The sequence below is a fragment of the Pseudorca crassidens genome, chromosome 8 (assembly GCF_039906515.1).
Source record: "Pseudorca crassidens isolate mPseCra1 chromosome 8, mPseCra1.hap1, whole genome shotgun sequence".
NCBI lineage: Eukaryota > Metazoa > Chordata > Mammalia > Artiodactyla > Delphinidae > Pseudorca > Pseudorca crassidens.
The window spans coordinates 69,486,832-69,503,616 of record NC_090303.1 but is presented as its reverse complement, the minus strand read 5'-3'; the positions used below and the strand labels follow the sequence as shown (position 1 = coordinate 69,503,616).

General features: G+C 36.4%; 1 protein-coding gene across 3 annotated transcripts in view; it reads left to right on the top strand.

Moving 5' to 3' along the window:
* Nucleotides 1-16,785, top strand: part of IMMP2L (inner mitochondrial membrane peptidase subunit 2) — a 904,501-nt gene that overhangs the window by 329,492 nt on the left and 558,224 nt on the right. The gene's annotated exons all lie outside the window — the stretch shown is intronic.

Sequence of the window (16,785 nt, the reverse complement as noted above, 5' to 3'; positions counted from 1 at the left end):
TTCTTGTCTTTTCTTTGGTTGCAACCCATTTCATTGATTGATTAGAGAAGGGAGGAGTATTTTCATAGCGCTACTGGATAACTGTGGACATTCTTCTTTAGTAATATACCGAAATTCAACAAGTGGTAATTGCTTAAAGATTAGTTAGTTATAAACATATTAATGAATTTTTTGTATTTTGTTATTTTAAAATCCATTGCTCTACCATGCACTTTGAACAAATACTTTACCCAGGCATAATACTGTAACGTCAACTGTTGGTCATTTCGAAAATGTTAATTCACTGAGTTTCGTAGATTTTCCAAATGTTGATGCATTTCATTATACAGCATAAACAAATCCCATTTGTTAATATTACCACAGATCTAATCAGAAAAAATTGCACTGGGAAGCTTTTATGCTCCCAGAGGCCATTAGAAGTTTTTCAAATTTCTAGAAGATTTACCTCCCTCATTTTTGCAAAATACCTGCCCAATACCCAAGTCTGAAAAGTTGTAGGTTGTCTGTCAGTTGTTCCTTCAAGTAAAAATGGTGTTGCATGAAAAAAGTGGCTAGTTCAGCTGGCAACTAAAAAAAAACCACACAGGTGTGCTGCTCCTTGAAACACCTCTTACAGTTTAGTATGTAGCAATTGCTTTGTTTTTATTTACCATTTTATCACACAATAAAAAAAATTGAATCAAGGGTTGAGATATAACAGAATTAAGATTTTTTTACTGCTTCATCAAGGGCATTCTTAAATGAGACAAGCTTTGTTTGTTTCTTTTAAGGCATGCAAGTATGTGGCAGTGAAGAGTATAATGACAACTAATACAGTTTGCTGCCATGGCATTGACTTGTGCTAAGGCACCAGCAATTCTCCCATCAGTGCTTTTGCACCACACGGCAAAAAGGCAAATAACATCTTAATATTATTATGAAAATAATTTTGCCATCATGAATTCCTGGAAGGTTCTCAGGGATCCTAGGAGTCCATTGAGCAAACTTAATGAACCACTGCTTTAAGGAAAGCAACAACTCTTGGCATTCTTCACCTTGCCACCCCCTTTCAGCTAGTGTCCATTTTAATCTTTACACACAAATTGCAATCACCAATTAGTCCTTAAGTAATTTTGGAAGAGAGTACTTCACATACCTTCCTTCAACTTCCTTGTATACTCCAACTTTGAACAAAGTTCCATACTAAAATATCATTAGCAATTGTTTATTTTCTCTTGGAGATTTTCTTGTAGCAGTCTACTCACTCACATACAAACCATAGCTTGCTGAAACTACCAAATTAATTTTCCTTATCTGTTTCTGAGAATTTTATTGTATTCATTTTGCAAGGATATTTTTTGGTTCTGAAAGGATCAGAATAATGACAATCACACTTTGTGGTTTTTGAATGCTTTATCTTTCACAAAGCACTTCTGCATGTGTCATCTCTTTCAGGCCTAACACCAATCCTGGGAGGTTGGCAGGACATTGTCATTATCTCCGCATGAGTAATCCCAGGTTGAGAGAGGGGATGTGGGTTGCTTAAGGCCACAAGGAATGAGTGGCAGAACAAAACTGAGATGCTCTGTTTTCGATCTCCAGTTTCCTCCACTGTAGAGCACTGTTTCTTTTCTTGTAACAATTTAAAAGGCATTTCATACTTTTCTCCCTGGTCTATGCAGCACATTTCTGTTATCATTTATGTCATACGATGCCTGCACAGGCTGACTTTGATAAAAATACTGTGCAGCTGAAGAAATGATGACTGCCATAGGCACTGTGGTCTCAATGGAGGCCTGATGCTGCTCAGAATTCTGCTGTAACCATGAAGGTCAATGCCTCTTTAACCTTAATAAATATCAGCCAACCCAGGTATGAAATTTTCACCTGCAAGGGAAACCTCAGAACACAATCAGTCAATGTGAGGCAAAACAGTACAGAGAATGGAGATTTGCTGGGTAACTAAGTATATTACAAAATAAACTTGACTGACTCATCTATAATCATATGCTGGGATTCATAATACAAAAGGCTGAAGTACATGGTGTGAGTTAATGAAAATGGGTTTTGACGAGTTTACAATAGCAAAGAGTGTTTGCATATTGTAAAAATTAATTAAACATTGGTTTATTATATTTCATTGTGGTCCTCCTTTTTGGCCAAGAGGGTTGAACTGGGCTTCTCAGCATTCATTTTGTTTAATTAGAACTTTTAAAGTCTTAAAAAAGAATTTGTTAGGTAATATTTTGAAACACTGCAAATGATAGAGAATAATAATACATATCCATATAGCCACCATCCAGTTTTCTCATGTTTTAGCATTTTGCTGTTTGCTTCTTTTCTTACAGAAATAGTGTTATGAGACAACTGAAGCTCTGTCTGTACCCCTCCTAGGTTACACTGGTCACTCCCCAGAGTTAATTATTATTTTGAATTTGCTATTCAGTTTTCATAATGCTTTTTATATTTTGACACATGTATTTGCATTGATAAATATCTAAGATTTTTCGTGTTTTAGTACTTTAAAAATGTGGTATCATTATGTACATTTGGCAATAGTTTTTCCCCTCAACATTGCTTTTGGGATTATTCATTTTAACATGTGTAGCTCTGATTGAGGTATTCAATGCATAGTGTTCATTAATGACTATGCTGTAATTCACATATACATTCTATGATTGATGGCAATTTAGGTTGCTTCCAATTCTTCCTATATGAAACAGAGTTACAAGAAACATTCTTATATATACTTCCTTGTGTATATGGTCAAGAGTTTCTTTAAGGTATATACCTACAAGTAGAACTGCCCAGTCTGGACAGTATGCTTCTTCAGCTTTACTGAGTACTACTGCCAAATTGTTTTCTTTCTTTTTCTTTTTAATTTGAAAAAAATCAGATTTTATTTTGAAACAATTTTTTTTTAATTATTTCATTTTTGGCTGTGTTGGGTCTTCATTGCTGCGTGTGGGCTTTCTCTAGTTGCGTCGAGTGGGGGCTACTGTTTGTTGTGGTGCGCAGGTTTCTCATCGTGGTGGCTTCTCTTGTTGCAGAGCACAGGCTCTAGATGCGCAGGCTTCAGTAGTTGTGGCTCGCGGGCTCTAGAGTGCAGGCTCAGTAGTTGTGGCGCATGGGCTTAGTTGCTCCATGGCATGTAGGATCTTCCTGGACCAGGGCTTGAACCCATGTCCCCTGCATTGGCAGGCGGATTCTTAACCACTGTGCCACCAGGGAAGTCTGAAACAATTTTTACTTATAGAAAAGTTGTAACTGTAGTACAAAAACATGCTCACAAACCATTTACACAGATTAAAAAATGTTAACATTTTGTCCAGATCTTAACATTTTGTCTTTATATTGTGTGTGTGTGTATAAAGTATTTTTTTCCCCACCAGAACCATTTGAGAGTGGGTTGCTTTGACAATGTCTCTTCACCCTTTAATCTTTCAGTGTGTCTTTCTTAGAACTGGGAACCTTCTCTTACATAACCACAGTACAGTTATCAAGTCTGGTTTAACACTGAAAATACTTGTATCTAATCTGCAGTCCGTACTGCAACGTTGTCAGTTGTCCCAATAATGTCCTTATAGCAGTCCTCCCCCGCACCCCTCAGTCAGGGATGACATTGCGTTTACCTTTCACATCTCTTTATGCTTTTTTAATCTGGACGATTCTTTAGCTTTTCTTGATCTTTTGTGACATTGATGTTTCTAAAGAATAGAGGAAGTTAAAAGTTTCTCAATTTGTGTTTATCTAGTGTTTTCTCATGATTAGATTCAGATTATGCAGTTTTGGCTGGAATAAAACTAATGTTTTAGTGATGATGTATCCTTCTCAAGGATTAATCATTAGTATTAATAGAATTAACTATTTTGGGATGCTTTTGATATATTTTAATTGACTAACTAAAACTCTTAGCTCTTTTTTTGATATATATATATATAAGTGGAATTCAGATTCATATATATATTATATATTTTATATATTTTATATATATATATATATATCTCCATGTGTATATAAATGGAAATCTGTTATTCAGGCTGGTAGTGCTAAATTAGCTTTTTTTCCCTGACCCAAGTAGCAAATACCTTGGAGAATTTCAGTGTTTAGTAAGCTTTGTTACTTTCCCCCCTATGAATAGCACTTTATGACATAGGCTAAACTAGACAAATATGCAGTGTTATGTGGATCATTATGCAATAAAGCTGCTAAAGTCACATGGGTGGTAAAGTTTGATAGTCTCAAGCCTGTGAAGCACATATCATGTAGACATTTTAAACATAAAGCTTTAATAGGAATAGGAAAGCCACTTAAACCATTGTTTAGTTGCATACAAGTTGTTCTTCTGGACTTCTTTCATTTTTAATAAAAATTAAAAGTATTATTGTTGACATTATTTTGATTATTTGTTTCAAGAGTCATTCAGTTTCTCTACCATATTTACTTTTTTCCTTTGGAAATTAATAAGTAATTTATAGGGAAATACTTTGAGATGTTTTAAATATCCTGTTTGTAATTAAAGCTTTTCCCCTTAGATTTAGCATTTATTGATCATGCTTGCCTGAATCATGTTTTACTACTATAGTTGGAAAATTGTGACTTTCTAACTGAATTATTCCTTTGTTCTTTCTATACATAGTAACGTAGTTCTTTAGTTGAACTTGAATAGATACTTGTGAGCATGAATTCTTAGTCTAAATATTAGATTCAGGATTTATTTTGTGAAATTTCTTTTCCTATTAGCCATTTGTTGACTTCTGAGAATAGAAGTTAAAATGGTATTCCCATTGCCCGAATCAATCTAGAACTACTCTGAGATCACTTATTGATTAATTTATACCTCACTTCTATTAAGGATTAAAGAAAACTTTTCAAATTAAACACAATAAAACAGGACAAAAAAGGTAAAAATCATGATTAACTTAGTGGTACCGTTTAATCATTATAGTTGAACATTGAGTTCAGATCATAGAAAATAGGCAGCTAAGCCAAAGAGACAACCATATAAAATTAGATGTGATTTCACTGTTTCATAAGACAAAGCATCTTATAAGAGCTTAATAAAATATATAAGCAAGAATAGAAGCTCACTTAATTTGAATAACATATAACTTAATTTCATGTCACCAGGAGGGCTAATTTTTGTGTTGTGCTAGCTCTATTTATTGAAAATTTATGCACTGGTAAAAACAATAGCTCCAACCAGTGCAGACTTACTTAGAACTTTTGTTTCACACTTAGGGTCCTGGGTCTCAATTCCAGAGATTCTGGTTCATTAGGTCTTGAGAAGGGCCTGGGAACATCACAGGTGATCCTAAGATCACACTATGAGAAACAGTACCTCAAAGAAAAACGCAAAAGTTGTGATTTTATTGTGATCAAGTCAGTATTGCAGACTATATAAAGAGGCTTGTAAAATTCTTACAGTAGTCTCATATTTATAGTATAATAACTTTTAGAAATTCCTATTAATGAATACTTTGGGGTAGTAAATAAACAGCTAAATAGCTAAACTGAACCATTAGAGCATACACCAGTAGTCGATTTAGTAAGTCAGTAGTATAGTCTTTTACCACTCCAGCCTAATACCCATACTTCCTTAGTATTTTCATAACCTCCTTATTTTTTCATTTGTTTATTAACTTCGTTAGTTTTAGTGGCTCAACATACATGACTTTTTAACTTGTGTACATTTTCCAAGTTGTAGAAGTGTTTGTTATTTCACCTTTTTTTGTTTTTGCGGTACGTGGGCCTCTCACCGTTGCGGCCTCTCCCGTTGCGGAGCACAGGCTCCGGACACACAGGCTCAGCGGCCATGGCTCACGGGCCCAGCCGCTCCGCAGCATGTGGGATCTTCCCGGACCGGGGCACAAACCCATGTCCCCTGCATCGGCAGGTGGACTCTCAACCACTGTGCCACCAGGGAAGCCCTGTTATTTCACCTTTTAAGCAGAACCTTAGGTGTTTGTTTGTTTGTTTGTTTTTCAATATTCATTATTTTGTATTAGAAGAGACAGGCCACCAATTTCCAAGATTTATTACTCTTTTGCGATAACTGGCTTTAGCCAGGGGCCAAGATTTCAGAACTGTTCATAGGAAAGTAATTTCCACTGGTGTCATTGCTAACTAAGTGAGTGACTTTGACATACATAGCTCTGGCCTACAACTGGTCAGCCTGAAATAATCAGAAACAACAACTATTTTAGTAACACTGAATACCAACCTTACAGTTTATAAAGTAGGTTTATTGGATATCTTCCATCAGCAGAGACTTTCACAATGGCTTTTGGGTTAATGAAAATATTTTAGGTATAACTGAATGTATAAGCCTTGGACTGTTCTGTGATTTCTCTTAAGATTGTATGGGAGACATTTTATTTGTTGCCTGGGATTTATTGCTGCAGTTCTCTTGAACACTGTAATGGAAATAACTGATAAAACTTCTGAAAATATGCTGAAAGTTTACCCCTTTGTTTTATTAAATGTAGCAAATGTAGCATATAATAATAGCACTGGTACATGCATTCTTCATTTGCAGCTCTTTCAGGAGGAAGACATATATTTTCATAAGAAATGTGACATTTATAAGGATTGTACAGCTTAAGAGGTGTGCACAGAAATTGTTAAGACTTGTAAAACATTGGTTTACCATGCCTGGTTGATGACCTGTTCAAGACAACTTTAGAACAGGAGCAGTGACTTTGTTCCCAGCCTGGAACATTTGTTTATATTTTGGTGTTTATAAGATCATAGATGCTAGGCTAAACTATTTTCACATAGGGAAAGGATGACTAAGAGAAAATTCTTATTATTGTGCTTATGATTCAAATTTTCTGTCCACCATAGTCCTTTGAACTTTACTGCTTATAAAAGTACAAAAAGGGGCTCCCCTGGTGGCGCAGTGGTAGAGAGTCCGCCTGCCGATGCGGGGGACACGGGTTCGTGCCCCGGTCCGGGAGGATCCCACGTGCCGCGGAGCGGCTGGGCCCGTGAGCCATGGCCGCTGAGCCTGCGCGTCCGGAGCCTGTGCTCCGCGGCGGGAGAGGCCGCAGCAGTGAGAGGCCCGCGTACCGCAAAAAAAAAAAGAAGAAAAAAAAAAGTTCAAAGAGGCAGTAGCATTTCTGTAGCTCATTATTTTGAAAAGGAAAGTGAGAAATGAAAAATACTGTTGTGTCTCAGCATTCTGAGATCCCGGCCCCAAGAGAAGTACTGAAGACCTTCAATTCATAGTAGAGATCTAAGCATGTCAAAAATATTATATTTAATTTTATATTAAATATATGATTTCCAGAGTATATGGAGAAGGTCGATAATTACACCTCTAATACTTTTTCTGCCTTGTATTACAATTTCATTCATAGTGGTTATTTTTCAGCTTCATGATTTTGAGGTGAAGGGTTTCCTGAAATTATTATAGTTTGATTCTAATTAGATATAACTGGCTTTGTTGTTGTTTTTAAATGGAAAAAGTAAAGGAAGTAGAACAATTTAGTTACAACTTTGATTCTGATCATTGGACCTTGGTTAGATGTACTTAGCATCCATTTCACTTTGCTTCTTTCCCTACAGTACTCCTATTTTCTTCATGCAGCTATTCTGCTCTCTTGTAGGCCAAATGCTTCAGGAGAAGCTGAGCCCTATCCCAGCTCCAGGAGTGGGATTGATTTGTCTAAAGCAAACACCATCTTTTGTACCTCTAAAAGTTTCGTCTGAGAAAGGTCAGGTGAACACTTAAGCCTACTGATGCTAAGTGCAGTGCTCCTGGCGCCTTTTTGGAAGTCATCCTAATCTTCACCTGGACACCTTCCAAAACTGATTCCCTTTCTCTCCTGCTGGGCTACTGGCTGCATCCCAGTACCAGAGGGAAAACTAGCTTTATGATAAACATTCATTGTGGATTAAAGAGCAGAGAAAAACATTCCCAGCCAGGAACATTGTAACTCCACTGTGTTTGTGTGTATGTGTGTGTGAGTGTGTGTGTGTGTGAAAAAGAGAGAATGACAGAGACAGGTATCAGTAGATGAGGAACATCTTGGTAAGAATGCACATTTGCATTTTTTTCTAGAAATTTACAAAGGGAAAGCTAAAATATGCCATTTGGGGTTTTACTTTAAAGGCCTGTATGAACCAAATCATCTGCATGCTTTTGATAAAATGTCTTTTTTTCTGTTCCGCTCCCCCTCAAAGACGCTTATTTTTCTCACTGAAAAATTTCAGAATGCTAATGTGGTTGACTGGGTATAAAGTCATAAAGCCAAGCCTTCTGAAGTTGAAAGGCTTATTGCCTAAAATGATGTTCTTTTGATGATATAGTCAGTTTTCTAATATTTACATTTTTTGGTGCCTCATATGGTAGAATTGGACTTCTCATCTTTTGCCCAAAAGATGTTTGAATCTGAGAAACCATTTACTTGCAAATTTTGATTTATTAGAAATTATATCCTTAAAATTAAATTTCAATGCAAATGTAAAATGTGGGATACACTTTGAACCACTCCTTTTTTTCTTAGGGAAGAAAGAAAATACAGATATAGGTAGTCCTTCACATGTTTTTCTTCTCTTCATCTTGATAGACAACTTTTTAAAACAATGCTCTTAAAAAGAGAATACCTCAAAGAATATCTGCTTGGGGCTTCCTGGAAGGAAGGTGAGATGACAAAACTAGTGATGTGTGACTCTGCACTGCAGTGACAGAGAATATAATTGCAGCAAGGTCTCCAGAGTAATTTAGAGGTAAACTGGAATTTTCCAAGAGAGAGTGAAGTTACATTAGTGAAAAAGAGACAGTTGGGAGGAAATGTTATTTTAGCCACATATTCTGGTTGTACATAATTTAAAGAGTATCAATTTCAAGAGGACAATAAAAAAGAAATTATAGTAATCAAGATAGGAAATTATTAAGGGTTTGGGAGAAAATTTCAGCCAAGAGGGAATGTGAAGATTAGGTATAAATTCTCACAGCCTTGGCTGACAAGCTGATGAGCACATCTACAGATGAGAAATGTAGAAGGAACAAAAAGATGACTTGTGTGAGAGCCAATGTTAGGTTTGTATTAGAAAGAATAAAAGTAGAATTTGAACAGAGAAGTTTCTGAAAGGAGGAGAAAAGTAATGTTTTGCCAAAGTTTGCTTCTGAGGCTTCTCTGAAGATTGACATACTTCTCTTTCATAGTTGCCTGTTTGTGGGTAGTCTGATGCTTTCTGTATGTGACTTTTCTTTTACTATTGAGGGAAATAAGATGAGAATTCAGAGAGGAGAGAATATATATGGTTTTTGAAGTTAAACTAAATGGATGTCTTCTTATTTTGCCTATTGTGTGTAGTAAACTTAATCTTAGATGTAAAAATGGCTATACTCATATAGATAAGAGCATCTACCTAATTCCTGTTTGAAAAAATGAGTCTTACTCATTGCTAGCCATCTTAGCTGTGCCAAGGCCAGATAAGCACTGGATTTTGGGTCTGAACACGCAGATTAAAGGGTAAGTCTGTTAGTTAGCAGCTTTTTGAGTCTGAGGGAGATACGTAAAGACTTTAAATAAAAGGATATGTTCAGAAGTATGGATGGGAGGCTCTCGAAGGAATGGAATGGCTCTTGTAGGTGATCTAGAAAGTACCTACAGTGCAGAGGAAATAGTACTTCTTTTTTCTGTTACACTTACAATGTCTCCGTGAGGAGGCAACCACAGACTCTTTTAACCAATAGTAAACTATGAAGAGTGGTGGGGACCATGACAAACTGATCCGAACGCCAGATTAAAGAGTGTAGTTTTTAACTTAAAGTGATTGTTGACATGTGAGAATGCAGGCCTAGTTCTGCCAGAACTTCCAGTTTTTGTTTTGTTTTGATTTTTAGAACCCTGAAATTTGCATTTTTTCAGTGAAATTTCACACGCACACACACACACACACACACACAAACACACACGCATATGCAATTAATTAAAAAACAATTTTGCCACACTGGTGTGGGTCAAACAAAACAAGTCTTTGAGCCAGATGTGCCCTATGGCTACAGTTTAGATCTTCTTCTTTAATCTCTTTTTTCATGGATGTTTATTGAGATCCTGATAGGTTGCATGGCTTTGTACTAGACTCTCTTAAAATGTTGAATTATATTCCAAGAAATTCCTAATAACCTATATTTTATTTAGGTAATGTTTAAACCTTTACATAAATTTGGAAGAAAAATTATGGGATTGAAAGTAAGGTTCCTAATAGTACACATTTTATTGAAGCATGGGAAGGACTATAAAGGAAAGGGTGACTGATTTCGTATCTTTAATTTTGTTGAGTTGTTACCATAAACTTTGTCATCAGTGTTTCTTACAGAATTTTCTAAATAAGCAAGAAAAGATATGTTTTGAAGGTCCTACGGACAAAGGTAAAAAATGGTGAATATTTATTTTTAAAAAAGTCTCTTCAAAATAAAATCATTATCTCATTATTAAATTGACTTATGTATTTTTAAAAATATGTCTCTATTCTCAGGCTTACCAAAGTTAACTATTGATGATACATTTTATGTTGGAAAAATATGTATACTTACAACTCTTCATTATTTGTGTGATTCAGATCCTTCTATTTTTCCCACTATTTTTTAGCCATAGAATTGCAAATTAAGAATAATAACTTATTCTGGTCATTTGATAACTTTTTGGTTTTAGGGAAAACTCTAGAAATAGAGGAAGCTGCGATGATTTGAATCAAATTACCCTTGTAGGTGATTGTTTCTGGAGTGGGCACCTGTTACAAAGATCATCAAGCTATAGGTCACTGGTCCTGTGATACAGCCTGATTAAAAGATAGTAGTGGTTAGACAGATCAAGAGAAAGAGTTAACATTTGAGAGGAAGCTGAAAGAATGCCATGGAGTATCAGATGGCCATGAGGGATCATGGAAAGCCTAAACTTTATGATGAAACAAACTGTGGGTAAGATGAGGATGAAGACATTATATGAGAGAAATGAAAACATGCAGGATGTGAGGGGCAGGAGTGTTCTAGAAGAATCCAAGACAAAATAAAATTTCTACTCCAGGGAGCAGGCAGATGAGGAATAGCTGGACAATATTAATGCAATGAACCAGGACAAAGATCCATGAACCCTCGAGGCTGAAGTCTCTAAGCTCCCTTATATCCTTTCACTATCTGATCCATTCTTGTGTCAAGGCTCTTTCTTGGTTCTTCCATCGCAGTTTTCTCTTGTCCCTAGGTGCTCACACTGGTCCTTCTTCTTCAATTAATCCAATTTTCTCCTTCCCCTCACCCCTTTACTGTCTCCCACTCCCTTTATGCCGAGCTCTTACTCATTCAGCAAGTCTCACTCAAGATTTCTTTTCCTTCTAGAAACCTTTGTTGACTCCCTCCTCCTTTTTTTTTTTTCCAAAACCATGGGATGTTTTTAAACCTTCCTGGAATTGATTCCATCTCTGTTTTTTGCCCCTCCCCTTCTTATGATCTCTCAGTTTTCCCCTCTTTCTACCCTGTCAGACATGTTTACAGCCTCCAAGCCTTCCCTTTTTTCCATCCCATCTGACCCAGTGTTCGGTCCCCATTATCTCATTTGGATCATGGGATTTAGCCTCGAAGTAACTTTCTAACTGCAGTTTTCCCTATCCAGAATTTCAGATCCTTTTTCATAAAGTAAAGGAGAAAATCATATCACCCTGCTCAAAAATTATCACTAAATCTCTAATTGATATTTAATTAACTCTAATTTAATTAAGCCTAATATTGCAGACTTTCCAAAGTGAGGATCTAGTCTCCTGTACCTTTTCTGACCAATACTCACCCGTGAGGATTCTGAGGGCACCAAATTAAACCACTGGCTGCTTCTAACTGTTTTCCTTCCCAGTACCGCTCTTCATTCCATGCCCATCTTCTGGCTTTCCTCCTCCCCCTACCCCCATAAATTGTTTTTAGCTGTCTTTTAGGGTGCTGCTTCTTCCATTCTGCCATGATTTGCTTGTGTTTTGTTTTTCATAACACATATAGTCTCACATACAAAAGGAAATAGAATAGAGCTTAATCTTACACTGCTCTTAAGCACAGTGATTAAGAGCACTGGTCCTGGAGCCAAACTGCTTGAGTTCCAACAGTTCTGTCTCTACTTCTTATTCTGAGGCTTCAGAGATGTTATGCAACCTCTCTTTGCCTTAGTGTTCTCATCTGTAAAAAGGAAATAATTAGTGCCTACCCTATAGGGTCGTTGACCAGACTGAATGAATGAATACATGGAAAATACATAGGATAGTATCTGGCACATAGTAAGTGCTTAATAAATATTGTTATTGTTATAGATTGTCAAAGTCAGAAACATTTTATTGTAATGGGAGGGATTTTTTTCGTAAGTCAGCAAGTATACAAAAAGAAATGTAACAGAGAGACTCATCACCAGCATTATAAATTATTTAATTGAGTAAAGATTTAGTGAATTGGTAAATTAAGGCATTCTCTGCTTCATTTTGGGCTTGGGTATTAAGGCAATAACCATAGAACCATTTTAATCTAATTTTGAACAGTTTCCTTTGGAGTTTTAAGAGTTTCATTAAAGAAATCTCAATGTAAGGATGGCTACTTTTTCTTAACACTGAATTTTCAAGCTCTTTAGAGTAAAGGTAAGATCTGTGCTTATTTTTTTCCATTTGAGCTTTTGATGTCTTTTCTCTCTTATATCACTTCCATTAATGAGAACGCCTTCCAAATCATGGTTTAGCCTGTCTACTTAATTGTGTTTCTCAGGAATAACAGGCTGTTTTTTAATAATTGCCTGAATGACTAGATTAAAAGCAAAGATGAGGACAAGTTGAAGAACTCACTTCAGTTTCAAAATGTGACTTCCAGTTGACCCTTGAGAAGTGTGCTGTGCAGAATGTGTTTGCCTAGACAGAAGCACTGGTCAGTTTTAGTCTGTGTAGTTAAGTATCGAAGGTATGCCTTCGGTGAGATAATACAGGCAATGTCTAATAATATGCAAGTTCTTGATGAATTTGGGAAAATGAGAGTGGCCTGAAACAGGGACTACGGATACCCTAGCAGATACCACGTTTCTTTCATCTTCTCTGGCGAATCTAATGTCATTCGTCCCCCTCACCTCACCCTCTTGACCACAGCCCCTCTACCACCAAGGTTCTTAGAAGCTGAGATGATACTTAGATGGCACAGACCAATTTATTCTGGGTTGGCCATCATAACATATTTGTCTCTCAGGGGTTTTTGGATGGCAGATGACAGAAATCTAAATCAGTCTAGCTTACATTAACAGTGAAAAGGGACGGATTAAGGGATTTGGAGGATGGTGTATTGATGCATGAAATGGGGAGGTCCAGGGGTAAAACTGACCTCAGAAGTTGAGGTACTCAAATGCTGTTGTCACATTCTTCTTCCTCTTTGTCCCAACTTTCTCAGCTATGCCTCTCTGTATTTATTTTTTCCTACATGAGGCAAGGTTTCGAGGGACACATGGTGGCAATTATTTTCAGACATACTTTGCCTTAGCTCAGTTCCCCAGAAAGAAGACAGTCTTTTTCTCTCATTGAACATTTATAAAATCCCAGGGAACAGCTCTAATTGACTTTGCTTTGCTCTTCTTGTCAACTGTTGGCTTAGACTCTGTGGATAAAGGTTCAAAGATCTGTAATTGGCTAAGCCCTTGGCAGAATTCAAGTATAGGGATTGAGAACCCTACCAGAACATGTGAATTGAGAATGGGAAGTCCACCCAAGGAGAGAGCAGAAAATGGGGATGGCACCAGGCAGACACAAACAGCAGATGTCCCTTGGTATTCACAAATCTGACATTGAATTGTCTTTTACTTTCAGCACCATTGCTCTGCTTTTTTACCTGAACCTTCATATGTGTAGTAGTCATATTCTTTTATAATTGGGTTTGACCATCATTTTATTTATCCATTGAGTGTATTAAAGCATCTGTATTGTTGTGACGGCAGGAGTAATACATAATTAGGGAACAAAAGTTGCTTGCTTTTTAAAGGAAAATCTGTGATGTATTCTTTTATAAAGTGAAATGAACCTTCTAGATAAGGGTTCCCAGACCTGACTCATCGTTACAATTCCCTGGACATTTAAGAGAGAGAGATAATATGGTTCAATACAGCATGATAAAGACTGGGGGTATGAATGGTTAAGATGATTTAGTGATTATCCCAGTTCTGTTGATGATAAGAAAAAACAAGGACAACATTAAGCAGGATTTCAGTCTTCTGGTCTGGATTTTTGAAACTTTGAACCTCTCTTTGCTCAGTCTTCTTCGTTTTCATGTCTCCTGGAAGGTGAGCAGGGCTTTCCCACTGCTCTTTTATTGTAAGACTACCTACCTGTTTGTACTCTGGGCTTTTCCTTTCCTGTTTCCAGACTTATCTGTCTGGTGTTCTTGTCCCTCTCAATAACTTGAATGAAGCAAATTCTGTCAATATCCCTGAAGATCAAAAAAACTTTCTCCAAGAGCATGAGTTTCTAAAATGTAGAATGTTAAGTCCCATTGCATTCACCATATTGGCTAATGACTACTTTTACATGACAATGGTCGCCCATTTAGAGAAAAATTGGATGACAGAAAAATTAGTCCAGGGATGCTGTGATGTATCTAGTTAATTCTTGCTCTTTAGAATGTGTCCTCTTGAGAAATTATTCTCCGTATCTCACAAAGGCTACTTCCAACGCTTTCCACTCTCTCTAAGCTCCAATACTCTGCTCTTCCTTAGTGGACCATCTTGCCTCTTCAATTATCTAAAAAGCAGCGAAGGATTTTGGTTTAACATCCTTCACCATCCCTCTTCTTCCTAAGAAATTTCCCTGGACCTTATAACCTATTCCTTTCACCTTTTTCTCTGATCTTGTTTAAGAAATGATTTTCCCCTCACTCCTATATCTTCCATTGCTTCCTCTTCTCTAAGTCAATACACAGAATTCCTCCCCTTTATCTCAATATGTCTTCATATCTCAACCTTACCATTCACTATCAGATTTCTGCAAGGGAAGGGGGGAGGCAGCTGTGGGAGTTGCTGGTAGTCTGCTGAACTTTGCTAAATCTATATTTTTCCATACTTAATCTTTATTGTGAGTTCTCTTCCTTATTTTTAGCTGCCTATATCTAATATACCTTCCTTATTTTTAGGTATCTCTCAGCTTCTTAAACTGTGCTTATTCTACCTCATTGATGCCTCACGAGACATCTTCTATTTCATTTCAGCTAATGTATATGACCTCCCAGGCACAAGGGCAATACCTTGGAGTCACTATCATATTTTTCTATATCCCTTAATATTTATTTATTTTCCCAGTTATGTCAATTCTGAAATGTGTTCCAAATAACTTTAAGCTAAAATTAAATAGCAGTATATATATTATTTTGAACACACAAAATAATACATGATATACACAGTATAAATTTCATGTGTTTGTATATATGAGGCATAGTAACACAGTAAAAATTCATGAACCCATTATCCAGTCCAAGAACCAGATCATTGAATATTCCAAATTTTTCTTTTCTAATTTCAATTTAAGATTTGTGTTTCAATAACCCTCCAATTGTCCCCTTGTTACATAATATGCTTTAAAACTATATTTCTCTGCCAAGCTTCTGATGATGTGCCCTTGATCAAAAGCCTCAGGTTCCCCATTACTTTCAGAGTAAAATAGACTGTGCCTAATTCTCAATACCTTGTTGATCTGGCCCAACCTGTGATTCAGCTCCATTTTCTACTATTCCCATTGAATCACTCCATGCTTCAAACTCAAAGTGTCTTCCTTCCTTCTTTCATTTCTTCCTTTCTTTTCATGAACAAGCCACTGCTATTTTCTTTGCACACCTTTGCTCCTGTAATTCCACATTGAAGCAGTCCCTGGAATGTTCTCTGTCTTATCTCCTTTGGTTAAAATCCAATTCATGCTGTAGGGCCTATCTGAAATGCTTTCATATTTATGCAGACCAATCATACATGATCTCTGAAGCACTCATTCTCTCTGTCATTGCTTTGAAGTATTTGTAGTTTTCTTATATTTCTTTATACCCTTCATGTATTACATAAGGTCTTGTATAAAGAGTACACTTAATAAATATGTGTTAAATTAATTGTTGGAGAGAGTAACTGAACTGAATATTTGTTTCCTCCTATAAAAAAGGATATAATTTCTGCCTAAGTTAAATTTCTTATTCTGTCTTTTTCCTTTCATTCAAGGTAGGTGTAGGGAAGACCAGAGTCCCTATCCATATCTATACAGTTAGAGGACAAATCACAAGATTCTTAAGTTTTGGTATTTCCTATTTTGACTGGTGTACCAATTCTCACTCTAAGAAAACATTCTTCTTTGTAAATTTGAAGATTTCTTAACTGGGATTCTCCCTTCAATACTCACAATACTATAATAGTACAACGGCAATTTTTTATTTTCTTTTAGACTTTTCCTTAAATGGCAGTACTATGATTAAGAGTATAAGTGGATGCAATATTTCTTACATTTTACCAGTTGGTGAGCCTAGAAAAGGAAACACACATTAAAATGGGTGATACTTAACTATATTAGGCATAGAGAAAGGCAAATATTTCTTGCCTATGGCAGTAAAAAGACACCTTAATGGGGTTACAAGTAGGTTTGCAGATAATCCTTAGAGTCTGCCTGGTTGAGGAGATTTCTATCTAGAAACAGCAGAGTAGATTAGATGAATTTTATAAGTTTTTACAGCTTGCAGTTTATGTGTGAAACAAACACACCCAGCTTGAAAACTTCAAACTGACAAAGTAGAGAGAGCCACATAATTATGTTGGAAATATGCTCTATCTG